The sequence below is a fragment of the Elephantulus edwardii genome, unplaced genomic scaffold (genome assembly GCF_000299155.1).
Source record: "Elephantulus edwardii isolate Elephantulus edwardi_28Jun2011 unplaced genomic scaffold, EleEdw1.0 scaffold00049, whole genome shotgun sequence".
NCBI lineage: Eukaryota > Metazoa > Chordata > Mammalia > Macroscelidea > Macroscelididae > Elephantulus > Elephantulus edwardii.
This window is the reverse complement of record NW_006399799.1, coordinates 5947526-5953230: the sequence shown is the minus strand read 5'-3', so window position 1 is coordinate 5953230 and position 5705 is coordinate 5947526. Positions and strand designations below refer to the sequence as shown.

At 48.4% G+C, this 5705-nt stretch overlaps 1 pseudogene; it reads right to left on the bottom strand.

Moving 5' to 3' along the window:
• Window positions 1-522: 522 nt before the first annotated feature.
• LOC102852345 lies at window positions 523-5705 on the bottom strand (annotated as a pseudogene).

The following is a 5705-nucleotide window of genomic DNA, read 5'->3' as shown; positions in this document are numbered from 1 at the left end:
GGGCTGGCTCTCACTGATCTTTTTCCCCTAAACTACTTCAGACAGGAGACTTATTCTTCCCTGGATATTTTATTTACCCCCTAAGCCCTGCTTCTTTGAAGGTACCCTTCTTTGAAACAGACACATTTATTTCAGGTCTAACTCAGAGGATGAGCTCTGGTGGCCTAATTTTTTTTTTAAGAGCAGTGCCGTTTTTAATGATTTTAGTCAGGAACACCTAGCTGTTGTGTGTGATGTTGATACAATTGCAAACAATAGCCTTTCTCTCCACAAAGACAAGTTGCAGAAGTATAGCCAAGGAGGAATGGGAGGAGACTTTAAAGCCCTCTGGATGCTCATAGCCTTGTTGCCATTTTCAAGGCTTCTTGTAAACTTTTCCCTTAATTCCCCTACTTATCTATCAAGTTCCAGGAAGGTTGTGACCAAGAGGCTGTGGGAGGGACTTCTCGTTTCAGACTTGCTTGTGTGCGAGCTGCTGCTTCTCACTGTGCTCATCGCTGGTGATAAAAGGGAGCTGGCTTGTTAGGAGTTCTTCTGGGGAACCTTGACAGTGACAGTCTTCACTTCAGTGTAGGCCTGCAGACCGTACTCTCCAAGTTGCGGCCGTTCCCTGACATCTTGTAACCACCGAATGGGGACTGGGCCCCAAACACATCATAGCAATTGATCCACACAGTGCCGGCCTGGAGGGCTTGGGACAAGTAGTTGGCCTTCTCTAGGTCCTTTGTGAAGACTGCAGCGGCCAGCCCGTACTTGGAATTGTTGGCCCTCCCAACAACTTCCTCAATGGTCTTGAACTTCAGGACCTGCATCACTGGCCCGAAGATCTCCTCCTTGGCGATGGTCACGCCGTCTTGCACGTCTCCAAACACGGTGGGCTGGAGGAAGTAGACGCTGTCGGCGGCAGGCCCACCCCCACACAGTAGCTTAGCCCCTTCTTGCTTCCCGGACTGGATGTAGCCGAGGATCTTCTTGAACTGTTCCTCGTCCACCTGCGGCCCCTGCTCAGTCTTGCTGTCAAAGGGGTTCCCAACCACGCGGGCCTTGGCCCGGGCCACGCTGCACTCCAAAAACTCTGCATACACGTCCTCCTGCACGTAGGTCCGGGAGCCAGCGCAGCAGCACTGGCCCTGGTTGAAGAACAGGGCAAAGTGGGCCTGCTCCACGGCCCAGTCCATGTCAGCGTCGGACATGATGATGTTGGGGCTCTTGCCCCCCAACTCCAGGCTCACTCTCTTGAGGTTGCTGTCCCCTGCCACCACCTGGGTCAGCCGGCCAACCTCCGTGGAGCCTGTGAACGCCACCTTGTCCACATCCTTGTGAGAAGCAATGGCCGCCCCGGCCGTGGGGCCATATCCAGGAATAATGTTGACCACGCCAGGGGGGAAGCCAGCCTCCTTGATCAGGTTGGCCACGTAGAGGGCGGTGAGTGGAGTCTGTTCGGCTACCTTCATCACAACCATGTTGCCAGCTCCCAGGGCGGGGCCCAGCTTCCAGGCCTGCATCCGGAGTGGGAAGTTCCACGGGATGATCTGGCCACACACTCCGACGGGCTCGTGGCGCATGTAGCTGAAGAAGCCCCCGTCGATGGGGATGGTCTTCCCGTGGTACTTATCAGCCCAGCCTGCATAATACCGGAGACACTTGACGACCATGTCTAGGTCCACCAGGTAGGATATGACATAGGGCTTGCCATTTTCCAGAGTCTCCAAGGGCCACCAGGTAGGTCCGGTCCCGCTCGATCAGATCCGCCAGGCGGTTCAGCAGCCGGGCCCTCTCGGATGCGTCCATCTGGCGCCAGGGCGAGCCCAGCTGGAACGCAGCCCGGGCGGCCTTCACTGCCAGGTCCACGTCTTCCTTAGCCCCTTCCGCCACCTGACAGATGACCTCTCCATTGGAGGGGTTGATGGTGGGGAATGTTTTCTTGCTGACGACATCTCGCCACTCATTGTTTATGAAGATCTTGTTGCAGAAGATCTCGGGCTGCTGGTTGGGCGCGGGCATGGACTTGGCGGCGGCGGACAGCATCCGGCGGCCCAGCCGGGGCACTAGGCGAGCGGCGTGCAGCACGGTCTCGGCGAGGCGGCTGTGCACTGTGCCGGCCGGGCCGGGCCACCTGGCCTCGCCACCCTGGTGGCCTAATTGTAAGGAGCTATGCTGCCACTCCAAAGGTACATAGTTTGAATCCAACAATTGTTTCTTGGGAGAGAGATGGGCATTCTCCTCCCTTGTGATTTACTGACTCTGAAAACCTGCCGAAGGGTCAGCTATGGGTTAGTTCTGACTCTACAGGACTGTTTTAGTGTTAAACAATAAATGCTGCCCAGCAACAATATCTGCTGAATATTGAGCTGATTCTGAAATCCTATGGCCTATAGCAAATTCAGACAACCCCATTCTGCCAATTCTCACCTGCTATCAAAGTTCCCTTATTATGCAAATATAACATTAATATTTTAAAAGCAAAGTAGCCCCTAACACAAAGCCTGTGGTCTGCTTCATTTACATGTCTGTGCCCTGTCAACCTGGACTATGTAGTGTCATCTAAAGTTTTGTGCCCTCTTTTGTAACCCCTGTTGTGTATTTTCTTTTTCTGTGTTACATGAAAATCCTGGTATCTGATAAGATGAAACCACTCATATCAAAATGTCTCTTATCTAAGAAGCCAGGAAACCAAATAAATGTATGGACACTTCCTTTTTCTTTATCACCTTTTAAATGGACCTCAGAAATAAAAATTCTCACCACTGGACCAAGAGGTAACATCATGATAGATGGAGAAAAGATTGAAATGGTCAGTTTTTCTTGGATCCACAATCACACCCTTGGGCATTTTACATTGGGAAAATCTGCAGTCAGGGACCTCTCCAAATTACTAAGGAGTAATGATATCAGTTTGAAGACTAAGATGTGCCTGATTCAGGCCATGGTCTTTTCAATTACTTGCTATCCATCTTAGAGCTAGACAATGAATAAGCATGAGAGAAGAATTGATACCTGTGAATTATGGTGTTGGAAAAAAGTACTGAACATCTCATGGACTTCTAAAAGAACAAACAAATGTCTTGGAGAATAGCCAGAATCCTCCTTGGAGGCAAAGTTGAGAAAACTTCATCTCACATATTTTGAGCATGTTGTTAGGAGAAACTGTTCCTTGGACATCATGCTTGGAAAGGTGGAGGGTATGTGAAAGAGAGGAAAACCCTCAACCAGTATTGACATCATGACTGCAGCAATGGGTTCAAGTACATCAGAAATGATAAGGATGGCATAGGATAAGACAGGGTTCAGATCTGTTGTTAGTAGGGCTGCTATGATTTGTACCCAACTTGACAGCACCTAAGAATATCTTCTACTGAAAAGCCAGCCACTGAAAATCCTACTCTGAAGTATGCATAAAACTAGAATCAGTGATAATCGGGTTTGGACTGGGTGTGTGTGTGTGTGTGTGTGTGTGTGTGTGTGGTGTTTTTGTCCTGAAGTAGTAGGGAGCCATCAAGGGAAGTTTTGGGAGCAGAGAGAGGCATTTCCTTTTGAAAGATTGCTCGGGTAATTTTGGAGGGGAGGTTAGTTACCTCAGCATTGCCATTGTTTAATCTTCTTCCTAGCAGGCCAAGAAGTTTTACTTGAAGCCCTGCCTAAATATTTCCTAGTATTCCCTGAACTCTCTTTAATTCACTGATTCAACTGGTTATTGCCAGCACAATGGTCTGACTCTAAAGTAGAGAAATGCACTGAAGTTTCAAGTTGAATTTTTTTCTCTCTTTTGTGGGTATATTTCTTCTCTCTTTTGTGGGTATATTTCCTGCTTTTTGCCTAGAGGTAGGGACTGAGGACGTCAAAGGCATTGGGGTTGCCAAGCACCACAAGATAGTCCCCTAGTGACAGCTTTTGTTCACCAGTCTGGCTCTAGAAGACTTGGAGCTGGATTGTTCCAGAGTGCTGTGCTCCAGGCTGTTGGAGGGACAGAAGTGGGAAAAGAAAGGTTTGAAACATTTTCCTCGAGAGACTTAAAAGTAGACAGAGATTTGGGCATCTTTCTTGCTGTTTCTCATATTCAGTGGGATTTTATTATGGGCCTATTGGGTTGGTTTTTGTGGAGAATGGTGGTTTGGAGAATCACAGCAAATGGCAAATAAGATCTCGGGAACAGAATTGATCTGAGTCACATTGGTCTAACTAGGCAGCTCTCAGCTGTGGGTGGTTTTGTTCGCCAAAGGATATGTCACAACATCTAAAAACATTTTTGTTAATTATTAGAGAGCCCTCCCCAAAATGTTCTAGACTGCATAACTTCCTAGAATTTGTGCACAGCATTTTGGTGAGGCCAGAGCATTTACAAAAAAAATTAAATTACAAAAACTTGTTAGGTGTCATTAGGTCAACTTCCACTCATAGCCAAGCCCAGTCTTATTAGATTAATAGAAACTGCTCAGTGGCATCTCCTTTTAATTGATACCCAGGGTATGTGGCATACCAACCATGCCTGAACCATGTCTCTGATGTGAGCTCACGTAAATCCATGTGTTTGAGAAGAAGCAACACCCTGCAGTCTCCTGTTAACTCATCCTGAATTCCATCCCAATTCTTTCATCAGCCCTGTGCACATCACACTCTCACTTTCTCCCCTGCCCAATTCCCTATCCCTTGCACCACATGTCCTGCACAATGGAGCATACATACACAGAAGCTGAGGAACTGGTACAGCAGCTGAGACGAAGGGAACTCTGGTGGCCTAGAGGTAAGGAGCTGGTAAGGAGCCAACCCAAAGACAGGCTATTTAAATCCACCAGCCACACTGTGGGAGAAAGATGGGCAATCTCCCATTCAATCTACTAACACCGTCTGGAGGGTGAATTTGAGTTGGTTTTGACTTGATGGCACATAACAAAAGAATAATAGGCTGACACTAAGAAGTGACCCTCAGACCACCTTAAACAAGGTAGATATTAGGGAGGAGACCCAGTGGGCCCTTGCCAACAACTCAAATTTAAGGGGAAACAAAATGAAAAGTGACAGAACACAAGATTAAAGGCACCTGACTGGGGAAACAGGATAAAAAGTCGTTACTGCTGGTGTATTGATGCTGTTAATGGCTTCTGATCTTGAAATTGAGGAGGGAGGCACTTCAGAGATTGACCTGGGTGCTCAATAGGGACACATTTATAGACGTTTCCCCCACTGGCTGATCACCCTCCCTGAACCCCTGCTTGGAGACCAAGGAAGGTTCTCAGTTGAGGATCCTGCAGGAGACATTTAACAAAGGTCTGGAGATGGTTTGAATTCTCACACCTGGTGGTGACATACCTAGGGAATATGCTTCTGGCATATTCTGGCCTCTAGAGAGAGGCCAGAGGAGGCTGGGAACCATCCTACAATGCACAGGCCAGCCAGGACATGGGGCTGCACAATGTACTGTTCTTGCTGATAATGCAAAAATGCTGGAGTAGAGAACACAGGAGGGAGAAACTGCTCTGAACTCAGATCTGCAAAGAGATAGAGCAAAGCAGTTACTGTCCTCACGCCCTCACCGCTGCTTGCTCAGCGTGGGCCTGAAAGCCAGCGTCCTGTTTTTATCTCTCTTGCCTTGCTTCTCCGGCCTGTGTTGTTGGTGTTCTCCCTAGTTATAAGCTTACCTTTTTGGCTCTGCTTTTCACTTGTAGGCGTGCCTTCCGCTCTGGCTGGATCCTTGTGTGCTGAGACAT